The sequence below is a fragment of the Typopeltis vanoorti genome, chromosome 2 (assembly GCF_054136105.1).
Source record: "Typopeltis vanoorti isolate ZY-2024b chromosome 2, IOZ_Tvanoo_1.0, whole genome shotgun sequence".
Classification (NCBI taxonomy): domain Eukaryota; kingdom Metazoa; phylum Arthropoda; class Arachnida; order Uropygi; family Thelyphonidae; genus Typopeltis; species Typopeltis vanoorti.
The window spans coordinates 42,206,642-42,232,405 of record NC_143550.1 but is presented as its reverse complement, the minus strand read 5'-3'; the positions used below and the strand labels follow the sequence as shown (position 1 = coordinate 42,232,405).

The window sequence follows — 25,764 nt, the reverse complement described above, 5'->3', positions numbered from 1 at the left end:
TTTATGGATGAGGCATAACTTTTCAGACCACCCACGTATATATAACATGTACTGTATATTAATTATATACTATATAATATATATTTAATATATACAAGTACATAATATATATATGTTACGCGCAAATTGTAAAATCGCACAATCCATGAACTGTATAACGAGCTTGTACAGTTCGTGGAATGTGTAGAAAAATGCTCATTTCATGAATTAGGTGCATCTCGTGATAAACTGGTGCAAAGCATATAAATAGATGACAAACGGGTGAAGAGTGGTAAAATAGTTTTAATTCAAAAACTTTTAATACATAAAAATAGTTGTGTACTTTGACAAAACACAAGAAAAAATATTATTACCAAACTTCTTTTGTTACAACTAACAAGCAAATAATAAAGTAGCCTGTGTAGCTCAGTGGCTGTGGCGTTTGTACACCACGGCGCTTGGTCAGAAGGAGACTTGATTTCGAGTCTTCTAGAGCTCTCATGCTGAGGTCTATAGTTGGTACTTCATTTATAGATAATCCCTGAAAAGTTCAACCTTTTCAAAACAATTTCTCTCAAGCCAGTTTTCAATAACTCCAGCTTTGGTGCCAATTCTGTATTTCCCTTCTTTCCTGTCAAGAACTACAACTACTACTAATCAAGTTTGCCGGATCTCCTCTACTACAATCAAAAGATGGTACAAACACATTTACACAATTTACCTAATAGTGATGATTCGTCACATATTATATAAACCGCGGGTCATGCTCTTGTAAAACATGTTGTACAAATAACAAATGTAGCTGTTTAAAAAATCAAGTTCTTTGTAACTCCGTAACCTAAACTAACTAGTTAGTCAAGTGTTACAGTAAATTTGTACCTAACATCAGAATTCCTTTCGTGGTATTTAATAAGGTTAGTTTCTCATTGGCGTGAGTTGCACGACCCGCGGCTTATATAAGATATGACGATTAGGTTTTAAACATCCATATTTATTAAATTTTAGATCCCTACATCCAAAATGGAACCTAATCTAACGAACTGTACGAGCGCGTTATACAGTTCATGGAATGAGCAAAGTATTGCGCATTCCATGAATTGTGCGATTTCACAATCTGCGCGTAACTTATATATATACGAGTTTAAAATATATATCATGTAATAATATATAACATGTGCCATATAATATGTAACATATCGATTATGCAATCAGTAACTATGAATCCAACAGTGGCAGGTGCTGATCAACTGGCAACACAACTCAACAACGAGGTTCCTGATGATACGAAAGACTATGTAAGGTTTGTTGTTGAACGTGAAGAAAATAAATGAAGATGGAATATTGTCATGCATTCAAATACGCCTTTCGCCTGAACAATTGTTGTTGTTGGAGATCCAGCGGTCACTTTTGGAGCTGTATAAATCACTTGAGAAGGACCAGAAACAATCATTATGTAACAAGGCATATTTTCGTATATGTCAGTAACGAGGAATGCAGCATTGAGCCAGAAATACTTTCCATTCCACTAGAATATTATATTTTCTACCTGTTTGTTGAATACAATGCAAAAGCTTACAGGAATTGCGTTTCAACAAGAAGCAGGCAGAAAAGTTGAGACAGATATGTCTGATACAATCATTCTTCGTTTTCTGAAAGTTGATCAGGCCTTGCTAGATTATTAGAGATGAATGAATCATAGACTGGAAAATCACTTTCTGGAAAAATCAAAGAAAGCTCTATGAATGACATCAGAAATAAAGTTTACAGAATTTATAGTTATTGCAATGTGGTGAATCCTGTCATCGTCGAGGATGTTTATGCACGGCTGTTCAAAATAATTTGAACAGCCGTGCATAAACATTTGAACAGTAGTTTTCGATCTTAGAGCTTCGCATACTGGCTGTAAAAATAAGGGATTTTTATCCCCTTAATTTAAGGTGACACAATGTTATCTGGGATGACAAATTTGGTACGAACGGATATTTTCGAAAGTTGACAAAATGTCCGGCTCTTTAGTACTTCAATGATTAATTGATTGCGGCCCAGGAGTGGCAATTGTCAAAAACATTTTGAACATCACATATTAATCAATCTGCTTCCTTGGATATATCACAAGAAAAGGTTGGATTTTATATATATATATATATATATATATATATATATATATATATATATATATATATATATATATATATATATATATATATATATATATATATATATTGTTGTTAGTTAACTGGTTTAAACTTTGTTGTTGTACCAGGACTGCCACTCCTTGGGATTTTCCCGAAGATCTAGGGAATTTAGCCGCTACCTAGGGATCTAGGAATTTTTAATAAAAAAAAAACCCAAAATCTTGGGAAATTTGAACAAAAGTTTGAATTTCAATATTTTTTTTTTATATTTTACTATTATATTCAAGATTTTTTATTTTTATTTTTATTTATTTATTTATTTATTTTTGATATAAATCTGTTAAATAAACCGTTTTTGCTCTGTTCTGGTTTCGTTTTCCGTTTTTTATCACACAGGTTTTACATAGTTACATACATATAGCGCGACCTCTTGCAGTGTTGTGGTAGAGATCCTTGTGCTTATACAGTGTTTGACAAATTGTTTAAATTATCAATATTTTTACTTATTTTCATATTTATGCTACTTCCAATCCAGCCATATGGAGCCATTAAAGAAAAAACAGAAGTGGTATTCTCAAGCATTTAAAGAAGATTGGTTAAAATATCATGAATTAAAAGATTGGCTGCAGCGAGACGTGAACAGCGAAGATACCAGTTACTGTAACTGTTGTAATATTTCATTTTAAAACGCAAACAAATCTGCGCTAATAAAGCATAAAGATTCGGCCAAACATAAAAGTAATTATCAGTCTGCTAAGTCGACAGCTGTTATTACTCAATTTCTTAATAAAAAAGCGTCAACAGAGAATAAACAATTAGCTAGGAGTGAGTTAATAATTGCTAGCTTCTTTCCTGAGCATAACGACCCATTTTCTCATGTTGATCATTTTGTAACGATGTGTAAATTGCTGGAAAGTTGGCAATGAAGAAAACTAAACTTTCTTATGTTCTTCAGGATGGAATATCATTCCATGAAAAGTCTCAACTTACCGAAATATGCAAGAATCAAAGAGTTTCAATTATAATAGATGAGAGTACAGATATCTCCTTCACTCAAATCTTGACTGTTGTTATACGGTATTTTGATACAGATAAAAAAGATGTAGCTGGTGCATTACTAGACATAGTATGTGTAGAGAACGGAAGTGCGAAAAGTCTTTACAGTGCTGTCAAAACTCTTTTGCTGGATCATGGCATTCCCCTTAGCAATACCATTGGGTTTAGTAGTGATAACTGTTCCTCCATGATGGCCGTTAACAGTGGATTTCAGAAACTGTTGAAAGATGACGTCCCATCAGTTTTGTGATGGGTTGCGTTTGTCATTCATTTGCTCTATTCGCTAGTCATGCAGTCAGTGTTTTACCCTCATACTTAGAAGCTTTTCTAAAGGATTTAACCTCCTACTTCTCCCACAGTGCTAAGCAGCAAAGAGATTTTGTACTCACTCAAGAAGCTGCTGATATAGCTACACATAAAATTCCCAAACTTGCTCAAACCAGGTGGCTGTCGAGGGAAAAGGTGGTATCAACTATTTTAGAACGGTATGATGCATTATTTCTATAATTTCAAAATGAATCAAGGACAGATAAAATTGAAAATGCCAAAAACATTTATGATACACTTACTGACCTTGACCAGACCAATGCTTTTTTTCCTTCAGTATATTCTTGAAAAAGTAAATACACTTAATATAGATTTTCAATCAGAGCATTTCAGGTTACACCAACTATTCCTAAATGTATCAACAGAAGATCTCAATTTACTTAGTTGCTTCATTAAAGATCAGATTTTAAGAACAGCTAAATTATCAGAAATTGCTCCAAGAAACCAAAACAACTATAAAAATATCGATGATATTTACTTTGATGGTCAAGCAATGGGGTACTTAATTAGAAACCCTTTCGAATATAACTCTATTTTGTTGAGATTTAAAAATGGTTGTTTAAAGGTTCTTGTGGAATTTAGTTCGCAAATAAAGAAAAGATTTGTCTTCGAAGAAGACAACATTGTTGCAAAATTACGAATCTTGGACTCAAAAGTTACTAGTGACCCTAGCCAGTCACCATCTACCATTATTCCTCTTGTTGCTCAATTCCCCACACTTGTTGATGATATTAGGTTAAATCAAATAGATGATGAGCGGAGAAGTTATCGTCTCGTAGCAACAGATCTACCAATTCCTAAAGATATTGGCATTCATTGAATGACAAAAGATGGCATGAATAATAATAAATATGGTTTACTATCATATTTTGTGACAAATCTTACTATTTTGATGCATTCATCTGCATTTTAGAAGCGAATTTTCTCACGAGTGAAATGTATAAAAACAAAATTAGCTAATTCATTAAAAAGAGAAACTATAAGAGACAGAATCCTAGCAAAGTAGTATGGGTCCAACTAGTGACCAGAAGAAGATAAGATAAGGAATCGTGACGAGATTGGTTGTTGAGATAATGACTTCATTGTGGGCGTGACGTCATGAGATTGGAATGTTTAAAATTTCCCTGGGAGCATATGTGTCAGTGATGTGAGTTCTTGTGTTTTGGTTCCCGTATGGAATTATGGGTGATGGTAGAGATAAAGATTCATGTTGTGATTGGTGGGGCACTAGTGACAAGATCAAGATAAGATAAGGAATCGTGATGTAAATGTTTGTTGTTATCAGATGAAAATAAATGACGTCATTTGTTAGTTGTAAATAAGTGACGTTATTGTTTTGAATGGAAAGTAAGATATATTAGTGGATAAGGAATTGTGTCGTGATTGGTGGGACACTTCTGACCAGATCAAGATCAAGATAAGATAAGGAATCATGACATGAATGTTTGTTGTTATAGATTTTGGAATTTTGCTGGGACCTCATCTGTCAGGGACATCACATGGTGTTTTTGGTTTGCTTATTGCCTTATGGGTGATATTTAGAGATAAGAATCATGACGTTATGTGTTTGGAAATTCACAGTTTCGAGGTTTTCTGAATAATTTAATTATATGCTATGTCACTCAAACATACAGTTTTTTTTCTTCTATAGGTGGTAGTACTAATTTCCAATACATTTTGGGATATTTCTTTCCTGTTAAAAGGAGTTCTTAGAGAAAGTCGTGATAGCAGCATTGTTTCGAGCTTTTCTGAATAAATTATATACTGGTGTCTCGTATCCTAATTCAAGTTCATATTTTATTCATAATTCATCCGAATATTTTGATTTGTCTAAATTAAGATCTTAAAGTTCAATAAATAAACAAATCTGTGTGAATTCACGGTGATTTCGAAAGTGATCTTACTTAAACATACATAACACATCATGTTTGTTCTTTTAAGTTTACATATTTATTTCATAGATATTATTTACAATGCAATATGCAGAAATAGGAATTTACAGATATCACGAATACATAAAAACTATTCAGTATTAGAATTACGCTTCCCAAAACATACGAGCATTGATTATTGAAATTACACCGATTCAATTGTTATGTTTAAATTAAAAAAAAAATTAACTTACATTTCTTTCCAGAATGGGAACATCTTGGTACTATGCTTTTCTGAATAATTTAATTATATGCTGGTGTTCTCTACGATATTTTTAAATAAATAAATTAAAATAAACGGACAGTTAAATGGAAAAACTTTTGTATGTATTCTAGAAATTCTAATGATAATTTAAATTACTTACAGCTTTCCAGAATGGCTCTACTAAATACGAATATTCCAAAAAAGTTGAATTTTATATCCACACCACAACACAAACACAAAAACCACAAAAAACGAAATTTCTGCAAATACTGTAACCTGAAATAGTTGAGTACTTTGTCCTTTAGATTTCAGCCTGTAGATGCTATGCTATTGTCATGAGCAATATCTCCCCCCAAGAGAATGGTTACTACAAAGCGTGGTTTTCTTCAAAGGGGTCTTTCATGAAGATGAATGAGTCACATCCGTAAATTGCAGTATTGTTCAAAAGGTATAATTTTCCCCAAGTTTCGATGTTTCTCAAATACTTACATATGACTAAGTAATTAGCATTCACATTATTGTGATGACACATATCCTAAAATTATTCAATATTCATTCCTATGGGAAATTATTGCTGTAGTAAATTAATGCTTACATTTAATTTTTTAAAATCAATATTCACTATTAATTTTACCTGCGATTCCTTGTGCTCTTAACCTATTTCTGTAACTGAATTTTTTTTTCTTTAGCATTAGTAATTTTAAATAACGAATATATGCGACAAACAAGGTTTTGAACTCGCCGTTGCTTTTTCTTTTAGAAATTTCTTTTGCCAGCACAACAAATAAATAGTTATTTCTTGTTATTTCAAATGAACATTAGCTCTGTAATATATACTTTGTTAATTTCTATGTTACATTTTATTTGACTGTAATATTATTAACAAATGGCTCTGTAAAATAGCCAAATTCTTACAGTATTGTAACTTTTTAGGTGAAATCTTCTCCACTAAAATTCTGGCTATTAATGTAATACCCGATTATTCCTTTTGCTTCCAAGAGTTGAATATTTCGAATGAATATTAGCTCTGTAATATATAGTTTGTTAATTTCTAAGTTACCTTTCATTTGACTGTAATATTATTAACAAATGGCTCTGTAAAATAGCCAAATTCTTACAGTATTGTAACTTCTCAGGTGAAATCTTCTCCACTAAAATTCTTGCTATTAACTTAATACCTGATTATTCCTTCCTTTTGGTTCCAAGAGTTGACAGTTTCATGAAATATTTGAGGGGTTGCATGAATAAATAAGACTTTTAATTCACTGAGTCAAAAAAGTCTCTGGTTACTTTGTGGCATGAAATTTCACAAGGAAAAAAAAGTTATGGTCTTATATAAATTTTGTATAACACATCAATGACACCCAATTTGTTCATTTAAATTTACACATTTTATTTGAATGAAATATTATTTACAAATTGTATTTACTGAATCTAACATACAGAAAATAAATAAATTGAAAAATACATCAAAGGTTCTTTCCCATGCTTGTGGAATTGCCATCATGTGGTTTTTGACAATGTGATTCTCATCTGAAAGTTAATTTTTCATTTGGTGATCGTTGGAAATTTATTACTGTAGTAAAAAGGGTTGCATATTTATTTTTTTGAAACCAATCCATATACTTCTGAGAATTATTAAAAGCACACAATCTTTTGTTATGTTTCCAAAAGCATTTAAAAGTAAACGTTATGTTTTCACGTTTTGGGCATCCAATTTCATTTAAATCAAGAACAGGCCTCCCTAATAACCTCGTTAATGTTTTTGATTTTTCTCTTCCTTTGGTGAGTAATATTTGATATTTGCATGTTGATTCTATCATCCAATTTCTTAGTTTGTCCAGAGATAGTGAACCAATTTCCCACTTCAGCTGATGGTTACTTTTTATTAACCAAGAATTCTGTTTTTTAACTCTTTCAGGTAATTGTTTCCAACTACAAGTTGATTTTGTCAATGCATATCTTACAATAATTTCATCAGAAATACAAATTTCTTTAGGAAAGAAATTTGAACTCTTATTCAAAAGAAATTGGCAATCAATTATCCCAATGATAACTGAAAATTCGTATTTTTCATCCACTGTCGATTTTTCATAATCGTGTTCCTTCATTCTTCTTCTTCTTCTTAGATTACTTCATACGTAATCTAAGAAGATTACATATGAAGTAATCTCCACAAATAAATAGTTATTTAATATTACTATTATTTCACTGATTATTAGCTCTGATCATATATTTTATGTTATCTTTCTGTTACAAAAATTCTAAACAATTAGAACTTTTCGCAAAGAAACTTTCAAAGAATTTGTGGCTCACCCATTATTTTTACATTACCAAACACAAAACACCACAACACAAAAACAACAGCTGCAGTGGATGAACGATTACCTTACGTCCAAAGTCCCTCAACTCTATGGAATTTTCTTATAGTACTGTTTACACTTACCATGCCCTACCCTGACCGTTCCTTCAGAAATGAACCTTTTGCGCATGTGACTCAATGACATGTTTTCACATGCTGCTGGATATACTGTTGGTGTGTTTTTATCTTACTTTGTGTGGGGAAAGGTAAAATTTGTATATGTGTTATCTGGAGAGTACAAACATTTTTCAATACTTTAAGAGTTAAAATCATGTTTTGGGTAAATTATCTGCTCTCTCTCTCTCTGTCTCTCTGTAAAACAAACAAATTCTAACAGTTCGGATTTTCGATGATGTGAACGAATTGTTTTCAGATAACTCAAACAATGTCAATAGGTAGCATTAGACAATTTCTAAAATAATGAATACATGGATATCAGTTTTCAACACTTTTTTCCCATTCCTGGCATTAATTTCACAGTTGTGATTTTTTAAATAAAATAATTAAACAGAATTGCATTAAGATATAAAGTTGTGGATTTAAATATCAGAATAACTGAGTAAAAAATTCACTGTGGAAAAACATAACAACAAAAGCACACATCTTTGTTCATTTAAGTTTACAAATGCATATTTTATTTTGCTGAAATACTATTTACAAGTATATTCACTGAGAAAAATTCGAAACATGTAATTACCTAAAAATATTTCACAATATTTAGTTTAGACTCTTAGCATTTTCCCAAGAGTTAAATGAATAAAATTTTTATTACTCACTGTTTCTTGGTTAATTATATCAAAATAGCTGGTCATGCAAAAGAGTGTTTAAATCAGATACCATGGTAACCACACTTCTATACATTTGATATTGTGTCAGTCTGGAAAGGACACCATACCTCCCTAAACATTCTGTGTATTCTTTTGTCAGCAAATATACACAGAGTTTTTGTAAAATGATCGTAAATGTCTCAAAATAAAGAATCTTTATCGAATTGGAAAAAATCTTGAAAGTCTAATTTTACCATTGATGAATTTAAATGATTAACGATAATTTTCCCCATGATACGAATACATGGTAATTCAGTTTCCAAAAATAGTAAATGATTATCAATGTCGTATATGTTTCGTGAAAATCTCTCAGCTTCTTCACAACTAATAGGAAAAACTTTACTTCCATCAGTTCCTGATGGAAGTAAAGTATCATCAAGTATTAGTTCCCCATCTTGGCATTTCAGAATATAACATTCAGCGAGGTCCATTTCGTAGTCAACTCTTCTTTGCAAGTAGCTGAGGATAACAGACCACTTCCTGCGTAACTTTTCCCAAGTGGTCCTGGATAAATACATCACAATGCGTGTCTTCTAAAATAATAATCGGTTTCCATCCTTTTAGAGCTAGGTGAAGCGTTTTGTCTCATGCTATTTTCCTGAAGAAAGAAAATTTCAATGACTTTTGTGGCTCACCCATTATTTTACTTTATTTTCCTGGATACCAATCACTACAACACAATACAATAGCTTCATGGGATGAACGAATTGCCATAACTGCAAAGACACTTGACTCATTTGTTTTTCCTTATAATACTGTTTACCTGACTCTTAACCTTGACTGTTCCTTCCAAAATGAAACTTTTGTGCAGATGATTCATGGACATGTTTCTACATGCTGTTGGATATGATGTTGATGTGAGATTATCTTACTTTGAAACATCATAGGGCAAACCTTATCTCTGTAGCTATAAGGTATTATTTGTCTTTATTATGTTAAGTATTTTATCCTCAAAAAGTGTTTTTGATGTTAGACCATATAACTATTTCTCTCACTCATATGACCAAAATTGTTGGAACGGGGGAAAAAAACAGCATTAGGTAGTGGAAGTGAAAAGGTCGTCAAGAGAGTGACAGAGGTCTTCCCTGCAATGCTCCCCACCTAACCCCATAACCCCCTATTCCCCCCTCTCCTCCAGAAGATGTCTGCTCAGCCTAGTGGAGATGAGCAAGCTCATCTTTTGCAGATATCTTTTAGTGATGTTACCTCCAACTGATACAGATAACTTTTTAAAAAAAATATAAAAAAACGCGTTATTTTTATTTTTTTTATGTGCTTTTGTTGTGTTTTTACACAGTGAATTTTTTACTCAGTTATTCTCATTAGAACTTGATATTTAAAGCCACAACTTGATATCTTAATGCAATTTTGTTTAATTATTTTTTAAAAAAATCACAACTGTGAAATTAATGCCAGGAATGGAAAAAAAGTGTTGAAAACTGATATCCATATATTGATCATTTTAGAAATTGTCTAATGCTACCTATTGACATTGATTGAGTTATTTGAAAACAATTCGTTCACATAATCGAAAATCGGAACTGTTAGAATTTCGTTGTTTTACAGAGAGAGAGAGCAGATAATTAACCCAAAACATGACTTTAACTCTCAAAGTTTGGTATAGAAAAATGTATGTACTCTCTAGATAACACATATACAAATTTTACCTTTCCCCACACAAAGTAAGATAAAAACACACCAACAGTATATCCAGCAGCATGTGAAAACATGTCATTGAGTCACATGTACAAAAGGTTCATTTTTGAAGGAACGGTCAGGGTAGGGCATGGTAAATGTAAACAGTACTATAAGAAAATTCCATAGAGTTGAGGGACTTTGGACTTAAGGTAATCGTTCATCCACTGCAGCTGTTGTTTTTGTGTTGTGGTGTTTTGTGTTTCGTAATGTAAAAATAATGGGTGAGCCACAAATTCTTTGAAAGTTTCTTTGTGAACAGTTCTAATTGTTTAGAATTTTGTAACAGAAAGATAACATAAAATATACAATCAGAGCTAATAATCAGTGAAATAATAATAATAATAATAATAAATAACTATTTATTTGTGGTGCCATATGAAGTAATCTAAGAAGAAGACTGAAGGAAAACGATTATGAAAAATCGACAGTGGATGAAAAATACGAATTTTCAGTTATCATTGGGATAATTGATTGCCAATTTCTTTTGAATAAGAGTTCAAATTTCTTTCCTAAAGAAATTTGTATTTCTGATGGAATTATTGTAAGATATGCATTGACAAATCAACTTGTAGTTGGAAAGAATTACCTGAAAGAGTTAAAAAACAGAATTCTTGGTTAATAAAAAATAACCATCAGCAGAAGTGGGAAATTGGTTCACTATCTCTGGACAAACTAAGAAATCGGATGATAGAATGAACATGCAAATATCAAATATTACTTGCCAAAGGAAGAGAAAAATCAAAAACATTAACGAGGTTAATAGGGAGGCCTGTTCTTTTATGTTGTTTATTTACTTATTTATTGAACTTTAAGATCTTAATTTAGACAAATCAAAATATTTGGATGAATTATGAATAAAATATGAACTTGAATTAGAATATGAATATATAAGAAAATATGTATGAGCTATGAAAAAAACAGCGTGTGTTTAAGAGACACCAGTATATAATTAATTTATTCAGAAAAGTTCGAAACAATGCTGCTATCACGACTTTCTCTAAGAACTCCTTTTAACAGGAAAGAAATATCCCAAAATGTATTGGAAATTAGTACTACCACCTATAGAAGAAAAAAACTGTATGTTTCAGTGACATAGCATATAATTAAATTATTCAGAAAACCTCGAAACTGTGAATTTCCAAACACATAACGTCACGATTCTTATCTCTAAATATCACCCATAAGGCAATAAGCAAACCAAAATCACCATGTGATGTCCCTGACAGATGAGGTCCCAGCAAAATTCCAAAATCTATAACAACAAACATTCACGTCATGATTCCTTATCTTATCTTGATCTTGATCTGGTCAGAAGTGTCCCACCAATCACGACACAATTCCTTATCCACTAATATATCTTACTTTCCATTCAAAACAATAACGTCACTTATTTACAACTAACAAATGACGTCATTTATTTTCATCTGATAACAACAAACATTTACATCACGATTCCTTATCTTATCTTGATCTTGATCTGGTCAGAGGTATCCCACCAATCACGACACGAATCCTTATCTCTAATAGATCTTCCTTTCCATTCAAAGCAATAACGTCACTTATTTACAAATAACAAATGACGTCACTAACCTTCATCTGATAACAACACACACCCACGTCACGATTCCTTATCTTATCTTGATCTTGATCTGGTCACTAGTGCCCTAACACGAATCTTTATCTCTACCATCACCCATAATTCCATACCCGAACCAAAACACAAGAACTCACGTCACTGAGACATATGCTCCCAGGGAAATTCCAATATCATGACGTCACGCCCGCAATGAAGTCATTATCTCAACAACCAATCACGTCACGATTCCTTATCTTATCTTGATCTGGTCACTAGTGGGACCCATACTACTTAGCAAACATATGGCGCGCCCGCCATATGTACAATGTGTGCGACGCACACAGGCACTAGGATAGTAAAGTCGCCAAAGAGGAGGTAATACTTAAAAAATAAACGGTTTTTTTTAGTGATTTTTTTACTGGAGGGGAGGATAGGGGCTTCAACTAAAGTTTTGCACACAGGCGCCAAACACTACTGGCGCCCCTGCTAGCAAAGCAGTGCTTAGCAAAACAAAATGCAACGTGTACTTCTTGGGAGCCACCGAAAACATTAATCAAGGAGTTGAAAAGTCACTTAGTTCATAATAGTTATAAAAATCGACTTAATACCGCAAAGGGAATGTGATCAATTACCAGAAGATATTGGCGAAGAAGAAGAGGGAGGAAATGTCAATTAAAGTATGTAAAGCATGTATTCTTCATATAATATAAACTTCATTTTTTTAATGAAAGTATACTTTGTTACAGGAAAAGAGAAAGAGAGAATTAATAAAAAAAATGAGCAAATTTTTAAGTCATTTTTCTGGACAGTTAGTAGATAACTATTTAAATGTCATTTTTTTTTTATTTTATATTATGTTTTTAATTTATGTGTAATGTTTTAATTAAACCATGCAGAATTATTAATATTTAAGTGCATAGTTTGAGTTTTTTTCATATTTAAGAGCATATTTCGGATGATTTTAATGTATACTTGGACGCATATTTTGCACATTTTTACGACTTAAAAATCCGAGCCCTAGTTATTATTACCTGGGGAATTTTCCCTAATCTGAGGAATTTTTGAGGTCTAATCTGGAGAATTTCGAAAAATGTGAGTGGCAGCCCTGCTCTGTACTCGAGACAGATCCATAAAATAAAAAATTTTGCATCTTAAATACTATGGCCATGTTGATTATCCTTTTATTTATAGAAATTCCCAATTATATGTGTGATAATTAAATTGAAAAACATTGTAATTGACGTCATGAAGTTTCTTTTTTTTTTAATGGGAATTACTGTCCCGACCATAACGCCAAAACGAAAGTAGATTAATCTCCAAACGGAAATGTAGATTAATGAATCTACATTTCCGTTTGGAGTTATAGCTGATAAAAACAATTTTGTCATCTATTTCATCATTTATAACTTATTTTATCAGTATGTTCTCATTCTATCTTTGATTTCACTACAACATTTCCAGTCATTTCACCATTCTTGTTTTAGTCCCAGTTCATAGTTCTGTTCGCTTATTTATCTGTTGCTTCAACACGATTCAGATCATTATCTACATTGTAAATTGTTAGTGAATGACACTAACAGAACGAGGAATGCATTTCATCTCGCCTTCAGTATAGTCACAAGGTATGTTTTACTTCTAAAAATATAACATGGTCATTTCTATTTTGGTTTTTGGATTTATTTTAACAAACATTTTATTAGTTTAATGTTTTAATCACTAAATTAATTATGTTTTTCATATTTATATAAATACTTTATTAATATTTATATAAAAATTAACTATGAGTTTCAGTAAGGAAATACAGTGAGTGGACATATTACTAACTATTATAATACGGAATTAACTCACGTCAATTATTCTTTATTTGGAGAATTTTCACCTGAGTATCACAGGCGTCATCAGTACAGGCACAAGGCTAATTAAACAATAACTGTTATATTCACAAAGTGCCACCTAAGTAGCTAAAGTTAAATTTTCTAAATTTATTTAATTATTATTATTTATTTATTTGTTTATTTTTTATTTTATTTTAATTATTTAGTTATTTAATTATTAGATAATAATTATTTAGTTATTCAATTATCATACTCAGGTGAAAATTCTACGAATAAAGAATAATTGACGTGAGTTAATTCCGTTATTATAATAGTTTTTTAAGATTAACTATTTTTAGTGGATTCATTATTATTATTATTATTATTATTATTATTATTATTATTATTATTATTATTATTATTATTATTATTAGAACTTCAGAACACACGCAATTTACAGACAAAAAAAATTACTAGTTGTGGTGGTGTTGGAGGTGGGCGGTAGATGGCGTTGATTCGTAGTAGAGGTAAGGTGTAGACACAGTTGAAGATGTCCTCCCGCGATGAGTCTTCGGACTCCTTGGAGGTATCAGGAATAATAATAATAATAATAATAACTTACTCTAATAATAATGAACCTCTTCAGCGCTACATTTTTCTTATTATTACCTCGAACCTGAACGTACTTCTAGGAGTAATTCATGAGGTTTATCTTTAGATCATTTTATAGTTAGCATGTTTTTTCTTTAAATTCAATGCGCGCTTTTCTAGGAACACATTATAATCTAAATCCCGTTAATGAAAAAACAAAATAGATTGAATTTTCCCTCCGTGTATAGTCCAAGCGCAGGTACCTTAATAATTTTTATTTCTAAATAAAATATTCTTAAAAATAATAATAATAAAAAGAAAACTGCGATTAAAATGATTTCAAGAAATCGGCGATTTTCAAAGAGAAAAAAGTCATTATGAAAGATATCCTGCATAAAATATTCGATCCATACATTTAAGATTTGGGTGGAGAGAACCTTCTCCACGTAACGATCCTTACTGATTCTTTTGTGAATTTTTCATTAATCGCAAAGAAAAGAGGGGAAAAAAGCTCGAACGCACTGCGACCTGATACTGGATAAAAAGAAACACACTTCCAACAAAGCTTTTGTATTGGCCCACCGAGTACCCGTGGGTCTCGTAACTTTATAACTTTAACGAGATAGTTGAATATATATTTTGTCGGTGAACTGTGTGTATTCTTTACACCACACAACCGGCCAGGACGTATATATACGTCCAAGTTACCATGGATGCGAAGTGCATATTAAAATTGTAATGCCATTGGTATTACATTGGTATTACTCCATGCGAGACCAACTACCTGTGTAGAAGGAATGGATGCGAGTTTTTCGATGTGTGGAGTGAGTTTGAGGGGAAGATTGGATTTGTATAAGAGGAACGGCCTACACCTGAATGCGTTTGGTATCAGGAGTCTAGAAAAACTAATAACTGGTATGAGACCTAACACTGAATCATTGAAACTAAATCATAAAGGCAGGAATGGTGTGTGAATATGAGTGTAAGAGCGACAATGTTATATAACTGTGTTCATGACGGAAATGGGGCTTTGCCATCGAAATGTTGACGAGGAGAGAACGATTTCGGGTTTGTGTTCCTCCGGTTCGGACCCATTAAACATGTACGAAGATGTCTACATGTGTACCTGGCTTTCAGAATCATACCTACTAACTGGTATCGAGGGTACAGTATTTTAAGGAAGGATAGAGTGGATAGGAGAGGAGGGGGCTTGCTGCTAATGATATCGGAAGAATTGAATCCAGTTAGAGTTGAGACGTATGATTGTAGTACTACTACTGACAATATTTCATGTGGAAGTGAGTTTGAAGCCATATGGCGTGAAGTGGAATCTAACAAGACTGATTACATAGTGGGGTGTTCTTACAGACCTAGTGAATCGGTTGCTAGTGATGAAGAAATACATCACCAAATAGAAAAGATAGCGCGAAGAGAGTAATCATAATGGGAGATTTTAATTACCCAAATATTGATTGGGTAGTAGTAGAATCTCATGAGAAGAACGAAAACGCATTTATTAAGCTGTTGCGAGACAACTTCCTCAAGCAGCATGTGGCAGAAGGAACTCGAGGGCATAGAGTGTTAGATTTGATTATAGTGTCAGAGGGCATCACAGTTAAAGATGTAACTATTCTGCCTCCGGTTGGTGACAGTGATCATGCCGTACTCACTTGGGAAGTGACTAAGTTTATGAATGTTCCATTCAGAAACGTTTACATGCTGAACTACAATTCAAGGAAATTATGACCAACTGAGGAGTATAGTGAGTTCAGTCAAATGGGATCAGTTGCTGGATGGGAAGAATATCGACAGTGCATGGGGAGCATTTAAACAGTACTTAAATGATGCAATATCAGAATGCCTAATCTTATTAAGCAGGAGATTCATAAAAAAATGATGATGTGAAGGGATAGTGAAGAGGTAAGAGTGAGCTCTTACCTCTTCACTAGATGAAGAAATGCAGGTGTGTGAGGACGAGGTATTAGAGCTGTTGCACAAATTGAATAAGAATTCAGTAATAGGGACTGATGGAATATCAGCACGTGTGCTAAAAGGGTGTTCAGCTGAACTGGCCATTCCTTTGACCTGACTGCTTAATATGAGAGTCTGAGAACAGGGAAGATTCCGCAGGAATGCATGGTAATTCCATTGCACAAGGGTGGTGCAAAGACCGATTTATCCAACTGTCGACCAATTGGTATCTCAGGAGTGATGGAGAAGATTTTGGGAAAATTGGTCAGGGTTCGCATTGCATTCAGAAATGGATTGACAGTGAATCTCTACTTTGCAATGAACAACATGGGTATACTAAGGGAAGGTCATGTTTTAGCAACTTGCTCACATTCTATAACAAAGTTACCATTGAATTAGACAAGGGGAAATGGATACACCATGATACTTTTGGATTTTGCAAAAGCTTTTGACAGAATACAACATGGTAGACTGTTGCATAAACTGAGAAAATTGGTTTGGGTTATAGAATATTAGCATGCGTATGGCTGACTGGCAGATATCAAAAAATGGTATACGGGGTATCTGAGTCTGCAAGGTTTAAAGTAATAAGTGGTGTACCACAAAGATCAGTGCTTGGTCTGCTGTTATTTAATCTGTACATTATTGATATTGGGAAGGATTTGACAAGCGACACATAGCTATTTGCTGATGATGTAAAGATAGTTGGGTAATCAGGAATGCTGCTGATATGCAGTACTTGCAGAATGATTTGAACAGGCTGGAATTGTGGGCATGGGAAAATGGGTGTTAGTTCAATGTCAGTAAATGTAATGTCATTCACTTCGGCATGATTAGATATCCAATGTCGTATTATATTGGTGGGATTAGGCTTGAAGAAACTGATGAGGCTATCTTGGAGTGTTAGTAGATCGGAAGTTGAAGTTCAGGATCCATGTGGCAAACATTGCAAATACAATTCAAAAGATAATTGCAATGTTGAAATGAATGTTCACATGTAAAGATAAGGATCTTATTTTGCCTCTTTACAAGGTCTTCAGAAGACCTCACTTGGAATATTTTGCACAGGTCTGGTCTCCTGGTTTCAGTTGCGGTTCTGATTATAGTACAAAGGAGAGTGTTAAAAATGATATCAGAATTGTGGAATAAATTTTTAGACGGCAGACATTAGCAAACAGAAGAAAGAGTGGTGATTGAGACTTACAAACTTCTGAAAGGGTCATACAGGATTTCAATTGATGGAAGTTTTCAATTTATGGAGGATGGGGAAAGGACGAGAGGGCATGGAAGTTGAGAATGAAAGCTGCCAAGAAGGGTGTGAGGGCTAGATATTTCTTTCATAGAGTGGTGCGTGATTGGAATGGATTGCCTTTGGTTGTTGTGAATGCAAGCAGTGTGACTGAATTGAATAATAAGTATGATAGCTGGTGTGTGTGTAGTATCTGGCCTCCCTTGATGAGTCTCTGACTCCCTGGAGGTCTCTCTTAATAATAATAATAATAATAATAATAACAATAATAATAACTACCATTTGACTACAAATCCCTTAAGAAGGTTCTTTGTGTCTTACTCGAGATTCGAACTGAGGTCTTTTTAACCAAAAGCGTTGTCGATACCGACTTAACTACAGGTTATCATGCTTGCCTACTTTACTTCTGCTTCTTCTTCTTTTTTTTTTTTTTTTTTGAATGTGAATCAAGTATATTAGTCTATACTACGTTATCATTAGTACCGAGAATGTGCTGAGTTAAATAATCCGGAAACCTAGCAGGTCTCAAGCAGTTAAGGCCTCCAATAAGCAGAGTGGTAGTCTTAAACTGGTCAATGAAATTTATCTACTGCCTAAGAACATTCACAGCATATTGATGCCCATGGTCGAACTCACAGCCTGTTGGATCTTTTCAAACACTTTACTGATGCAGTTATATACGCAGGATTATTTACTGCCACCAACCGATAGTGCGATGTTGTTTTAGTTGCGAATATCAAATAATATATTCGGTTTTAAATTATATTATATATTTGATATATAATATAATATATATCAAATAATATATATATATATATATAAACAAAATGCCTTTAGCATCCCAAAACACCGATGACCATTCCTGTTGATCGAACCGACTTTGACGCTGAACATATATATATATATATATATATGGGACTAGTAGAGCCCAACCCTCCCTCAATAGGACAGGCCTTTTACCTGGAGTGGGTAGAAAAATAGGCTGTTCATCATCATCATCATCATATATATACGAGGGTGGTCTGAAATGTTCTCGGTCTAAGGTCTAACAATGAAAAAACGAATTTATAATTTAAAAATTATTTTATTTTTCAACATAATATCTCCCTTAAAACTAATACATTTATTCCAGTAATGCTCCAGCACAATTATCCCGTCCCTGTAGTAGTTCTCGGTAAGATCTGCAAAATATCCCTCTACAGCTGCAATAACCTCTTGATTCGAAGAAAAACGCTGATCGGCGAGGAAGATTTTTAGTTTTGGGAAGAGACAGAGTCAGAGGGAGCGATATCTGGGGAATAGGGTGAATATGCCAACAACTCATAATGCAGATCCCTTAATTTTCCCATTGCCAAAACACCCTTGTGGGCAGGTCAGGTGCATTGTCCTGATGAAAGACGATTTTTTCTTCTGCAAACCGGGTCTTTTCTCACGAATTTTTTCGTCTAGTCTGTTTAAAAGATCGGCATAATATTCCCCGGTTACTGTTTTACCCTTTTCAAGATAATTAATAAATAAAATGCCTTTAGCATCCCAAAACACCGATGACCATTCCTGTTGATCGAACCGACTTTGTCTTCTTTGACGCTGAACAACTGACTTCTGTCCACTGTTCTGACTGCTGTTTGGATTTTGGTGTATAATGGTGAATCCAAGTCTCATCCATAGTAATAAATCAAGGCAAAAAATCGATTTTATTCTTGTTAAAATGCTCCAAGCACTGTTCAGAGATTTTCTTGCGAGTGCGTTTTTGATCTGCTGTGAGCAAGCGCGGCACCCGTCTTGTGCAAAGCTTTTTCATTTGCAATTCTTCATTCAAAATATATCCTACACGTTCTTTTGAAATGCCTACAGTCTCAGCAATTTCACGCACTATGACTTGCAAATCACATATCGTGCACTTGATCAATGATTTCTGCTGTTGTTACACTTTTTGTACGTTCTTCACATGGATCATCTTCAAGGCTGGTGCGGTCACGTTTAAACTTGGCCCATTTCTTAATTGTCGAAAACCAAGGAGAATAGTGCCCATACATTTTTATGAACTTCGAATGAATTTATTTTGGCATTAAACCTTCTTTTACAAAGAATTTTATAACTGCACGATACTCAATTTTATCCATTTCATGGGATACAGACACTTTTGCTTCAGACAGCTATAAAACAAACTACTTGATAGAATGGCTTGCAATATCACATGGATGCTTATGACAGATGTACCAACTTAGAAAAAAAAATTGCCGATAGTGTTGCTATCTATGGTCGAGGCCAAGAACGTTTCTTCTTACCACCTTCGTGTATTATACGATATATATATATATATATATAATTATTACATCTTTCTTATCGTGTGTGCTTTTCTTCTCAGAGCTTATTCCACCTTTACCTCGTGGTAAAGGTGGAATAAGCTCTGATCACTAATCTTAATATTTACCCTTAATGTAAAGCCCATCTCCTTTAGAAGATGTATGATGCTATGCATTAAATGCAAGGGGCCATTTCTAAGCCTGGCTCCCACTGATGAGACCTCAGTAAAGGTCGAAACCGCTCTGGGTAGTGGCCCCCCTTGCCTTTAATGCATAGCATCATACATCTCCCAAATTAGATGGGTTTTACATTAAGGGTAAATATTAAGATTAGTGATCAGAGCTTATTCCACCTTTACCACGAGTTGCCTAGACTTGTACTATTTTACGGGTCAGTTAGACTTGCAGTACATGCAGCCGCAAACTTGACTTGCTTGTCTGTTTGCTTACTTGGGAAAAAGGATTAAAAAACCTAGCTTATAAAATTGCTTGGTATCTTTAATATAATATATACCCAAGGTAAAAAACTTTCTACATATATATGTGTGTATATATTGATGAAACATCATCGAAACTCATCTCCTAGAGCCATTTTCTAGAAGAAAACGTCTATTCATTACCAGCATAAGTGATGGACTATATAAAATCCTCTAAATTGGATGATTTCAGTAAGAAAACGTGTAATTAGTAGTTAGAGGAAATAAAAGACTTAAGATAAAGGAAAGGGAGAGATGATTATAATACAGGCAATTTTCTTTATTCTCAATATTTACGAAACAAATAATTAAACTCATTAATTATGATATAATTAATTGTCAAGAAAAGTTGCGTTTTAAAAAATATATTTAAATTTGAAGGTTGAAGAGAATTAAATGTACATTTGAAGGAGCCGTTAAGGGTAGATAATGCTCAAGTTAAAAAAAAAAAAAAAAAAAGAGTTATAATACACCAATATACCATCACGTCTTCATATACAACTCTCATTTATATCTTGAGAGTTCTTTTTTCTATGCATTTTCATGGGTATCTTCTTGTTCTTCCGGTCTTTTTAGATGTGCATTTGATGTAATAGCTAACAAGCATAGCGTAGTGGCAAATATTGATAGACCAAACCCAAAACATAAGAAGATAAATCCACAGATTCTTTCACTTATATTTTTAGTACTAAGACTCGGCTTCTGAGAGAAGGGTACTGTATGATAGGCAATACCAGTTAGTATTGCTCCTATGCAAAGTATGCTTAGGCTTACGACAGACAAACACACAATACACGAAAAAGGAACATAAATGTTGCAAATTTTGATTTTCCTTTCAAAGAAAAAATCCGTACAGAAATAGAAGGGCTGTTTTGGTGATGACATCTTCTCCTGCAGGCCCTACAAAAAGCAAAAACAAAAACAACAACATAAAATATAGATAATCAGCATGTACTGGTATGTAGTATAATTATCATATAATAACATATAAGTAAATAATATAAATATTAATGTCATGGAGTTTCTTGTTTCACTGTTATTCAGCTCATAACAAGCTCATTGTAATGTTTTTTTTTTTTTTTTTTCCCAAGCTGTTACAGGAGGTTGAGTTTTTCCGGAGTAAGTCGAATTTATGGGAATAAATTACTTTTGCATAACATATAGCAAATAAAAAAAAAAAAGAAGAAGAAGAAGAAGCAAATGCATATGCTGCTAACTTTATCAGTGAATGTTCTTCTTCTTCCTATCATGGATTTATGGCCAAATGGCCTGTTCCAGTCTCATGCCATCTCTTTCTTGGTCTGCTGCTGTCCATTCGATTTAAATGTTCTATCCATTTTTCATTATACTGTCTTATGTAGTAATTAATTGGTTTTATATTCAGGGATTGTACAATTTCTTCATTTGTTTTATGGTCCCACTAGGTATATCCAGCTGTTTTCTGAGAAATTTGTTTGAATTCGTTTTTCATCTTACCTTACCAAATTCCAACTGAAGCTTCGCTAAGTTGAACGAGCCAGTCTCTCGAACAGCGGAATTTGAAAACGAATTCACTAATGAAATGGCATGCAAGTGTATGCGAATAGCGGATGAGAAAGACGTAAGCTTAAAATGTAATAAGACATTTTTCACAAATCATTAATGCTTTATATCACAAACAGCACAACTTCTACTACGTAGAAGTTGTGCTGTTCCTGTAGTCAGCCATCAGTGAACATCAAACTAAGTAAGCAGTCGGAACAGAGCAGAGCAGCATATAGAAAGAGACAGCTAATTAGAAGTTGCATTCCACGGCCGAATTCAAATAGTGGTTCTTGGGCAAGCTTAACAATGGAGTATTCATGTCTTATTATTCCAATGAATGGAGTGAAAAGGGAGAGTAATGCAAGATGCTGCGTAGGTATGAATGAACACTTCATATACTGCAACAACCTGATAATTCTGCACATACAAAAGAGGGAATGACTAACAATACGCACCATTCTCAAAATAAGTTATTTTTACTAAAACGAGACAACACTAGTGACGATCAACTTGACAATTTGTGTTTGAATACTGATTTTCACTACGAATCAGTGGCGAATACTCCATGCTTGCTGCGCAAGCTCAATAATTGAGAAAGAAGTAATATTTATTTGTTAATAAATGCATGCTTTTATAAGCATTCCATTTAGGCTTTTATTTTTGTAGACAGAAGACGTCTTAAGCTTGTAGGTAATGATTGAGCTATGCGTTGTGTATCGAAGGCCAATGCTTGCTCGTCAAAGCTACCTTGGCTTGCTCGGTTGTAGGAGTTTCCAAGTCCTCGCTGCAGCACTGTGATTTCATACGCGCACATAGCCATTTCATCTCTCTTCACGTCGTCTTAAACATAAGGCCATAAGCAGTCAAAGTAGCTTTAGCCAGTGAGCTTCAGCCAGCCTTTACAAGTGTGCGTGTTGCTTGGGAAAATTAAGTTACAACCAACTTTTTATGACGATGTTATTGACCAGTTTCATAAAGAAGAACCGTAGAGTAGAATTTGTATTCAAGTAGCTAAACAAGTAGAATATCGTTTGTAAAATAAATGTTGTATTTGTATGGTTAAATGTACATAAATTTCTAAATATATAGTTTTAAACGGTCAGTAATTCATTATTCCGCTAATCAGACTTCAATCACACCTCTCACTCCCTGAATGATAACAAGAGCAAGCGTGAATTTCAAGACCAGCATTCGCCCCTGCTACGAATGTAATATATGCAAGGAGCAACTAAGTAAATGCCCTTTTTTTTTTTTTTTTTTTTTTTTTTTTTTTTTTACCAATACAGTGGATGATGGCAATCCACTGCATCCACTTGAGTGTCAGTAAGTCTCACAGACAACAATCGAGCACGAAACAGCCATATACCTGATTTAAAAAAACATAATAAATCATTATTCAAAATTAAGTGGATATTGAATACCACATTATTTCTTAGCCGAATAAGAAACTCAAAGATAGGAAATCTAATCTAAGAGTTTCATGCCGAATATAGAAAACTATATGTAAAGATCGGCGAGTCCAAACGTAAGCCAACACCTGGTAGTGCAATGCAGGGAGACTCATAGTAAAGGTGGAGTAATCTCCGATCACTGTTCTTAGTATTTTCCCATAATGTAAAACGCAGCTCCTAGGAGATGTATTACTGTTCTACATTATGAGAGAAGGTCACTACCCAGACCGCGTTCGACCTTTTTTGAGGTCTCATCAGTGAGTATATAGTTTATATATAGTTTTCTATATTCGGCATGAAACTCTTAGATTAGATTTCCTATCTTTGAGTTTCTTATTCGGCTAAGAAATAATGTGGTATTCAATATCCACTTAATTTTGAATAATTTTACTCCGCCGAAGTGAAACCTGTTGGCTCTATTTTCAGTAAAAAAAATCATTGTTTAAATCATGCGGCGAATCATCTTTGGTCTGAACCTATCCTGATTCATAATGCTCCTCATAAATGTTTTTATTCTCTTTAATGTTGAAAAACATCGTTCAGGCTCTGATGTAGTCATAGCAATTGTCAAGAGAATTTTTATCAATACAGTAATTTCACTAAGAACACAATCTAATTTATTTTCTGTTATAAATTTTAACAAGTCAATTAATTTTACAATAATCATGCATGTCGGGTTTACTTTAGAATACTCTACGAACATTCTACTACTGGCGCAAACATATAAACAACAGTGAAGTTGGCGCAAACATATAAACAACAGTGAAGTTGGCGCAAACATATAAACAACGGTGAAACTGCGCGACGGACAGTGCCGCATTACGCTAATACCTCGCATCTCACTATGACATGCTTGCGCGCTTAGCAATATGACACTGTGGTAAACACAGTACTGCATAGCGTCCTGCGCCCTCCCAAGTGCTACAAGATGGATTTTTATTATTTTTTATACAAAATAAGAGAATTGTATAGGATTGTTGATGATAAAATTAAATATTACAAGCAAATATAAATGAATTAATAAATATATTTATATATCGAGAAAAATTTGGGGTGCTGCAGTTCCGTAGTGACTATGCACGAGCCGCCCCTGATTTCTAAGTAATTGAAAAACTACTGTGGTGTGGTGTGGAGTGCCCTCCCCTCCCCAGATGAGTCCTTGGAGGTGTCACGTAATTATAAAAAATAATAATAACTATAAACACAAACAACCTATATTTCAAATTACACTCTTAATACAGACAAATGAACGTATTCATATAGCAACTTGAGCAAAAATAGCAATGAGGTATTATACGCGAATCAGGAGCTGTGATCAATAAAACTTAAGAAACCTGCAGCTAATTAAAAAAAAAAAACTTACAAAGAAGAAAAAATAATGAAATTTAAAAGAAAAGAAAGAAAGAAACGTTTTGATACAGTATCACCTTTTCATTTTCGTTCTTATTAATTATCTGCACGTATAGTATGTACTGTATGTATTTTATTTCCCTGCTTACATAATTATTCATCATGAAATATATTCAAATTTCGTTATATTAGTTTTGTAAATTTATAATGCGATATCTCATATCTCATACGGAGGTATGAGAGTTCGAAAGATAGTTAAAGATTTCAAAAAGCGAGTTAAACATTTCAAAATGTTTAACTCACTTTTTTGAAAAAGCTCATGTAAAGATTCCTCTCCTTATTACGATAATTTATAATTTTAAATTTCACTTTAGGGTACATGGTTTTGTTCTTACAAGAAACTAAGTGTAATAACATTTTTGCATTCATTATGAAAATATCTTTTAAAATAAGCAATAATTCCTGAACATCACGTAGAATTAATCAAATAAGCACACAAACCGAAAACACAAGTCAACCACGTAAAACAACCCATGTGTCACTCACTGTCTATTACCACGTTGGCCAAACTCCGCTTGCGAGCCGCATGTGGCTCTTCTTACGTTTTATTGCGGCTCAACTAACAAATAAAAAATACTTATAATTTTTCTTAATTTTCTATTGTTTTTAATTTAATTTTTCAATTAACTACATTGCTTAGAATGAAAGCCTTTTGGCTTTCATTCTAAGCAATGTAGTTTAATATTAATATTAAACAATATTAATATTAAGCAATGCAGTTTCGCTTACTGGCAGATAAACATCAAAGGATTTGTATCCCCCTTCATTATTAACTACATTGCTGTTCGGCAATGTAGTTATATTTATATTGCCTTGTCAGAAAATTAAAAAAAGATGCATTAAAAGATACAAAAGAATCAACTGACATCCAACTAC

General features: G+C 33.3%; 1 protein-coding gene across 1 annotated transcript in view; it reads left to right on the top strand.

Annotated features, from left to right (window-relative positions):
• Nucleotides 1-13,591: 13,591 nt before the first annotated feature.
• LOC150108965 (uncharacterized) overlaps nt 13,592-25,764 on the top strand; it is a 127,399-nt gene continuing 115,226 nt past the window's right edge. The window contains exon 1 of the mRNA XM_090411124.1: nt 13,592-13,718. The gene's annotated coding sequence lies outside the window, so the exon portion shown is untranslated. The remainder of the gene's footprint in view (nt 13,719-25,764) is intronic.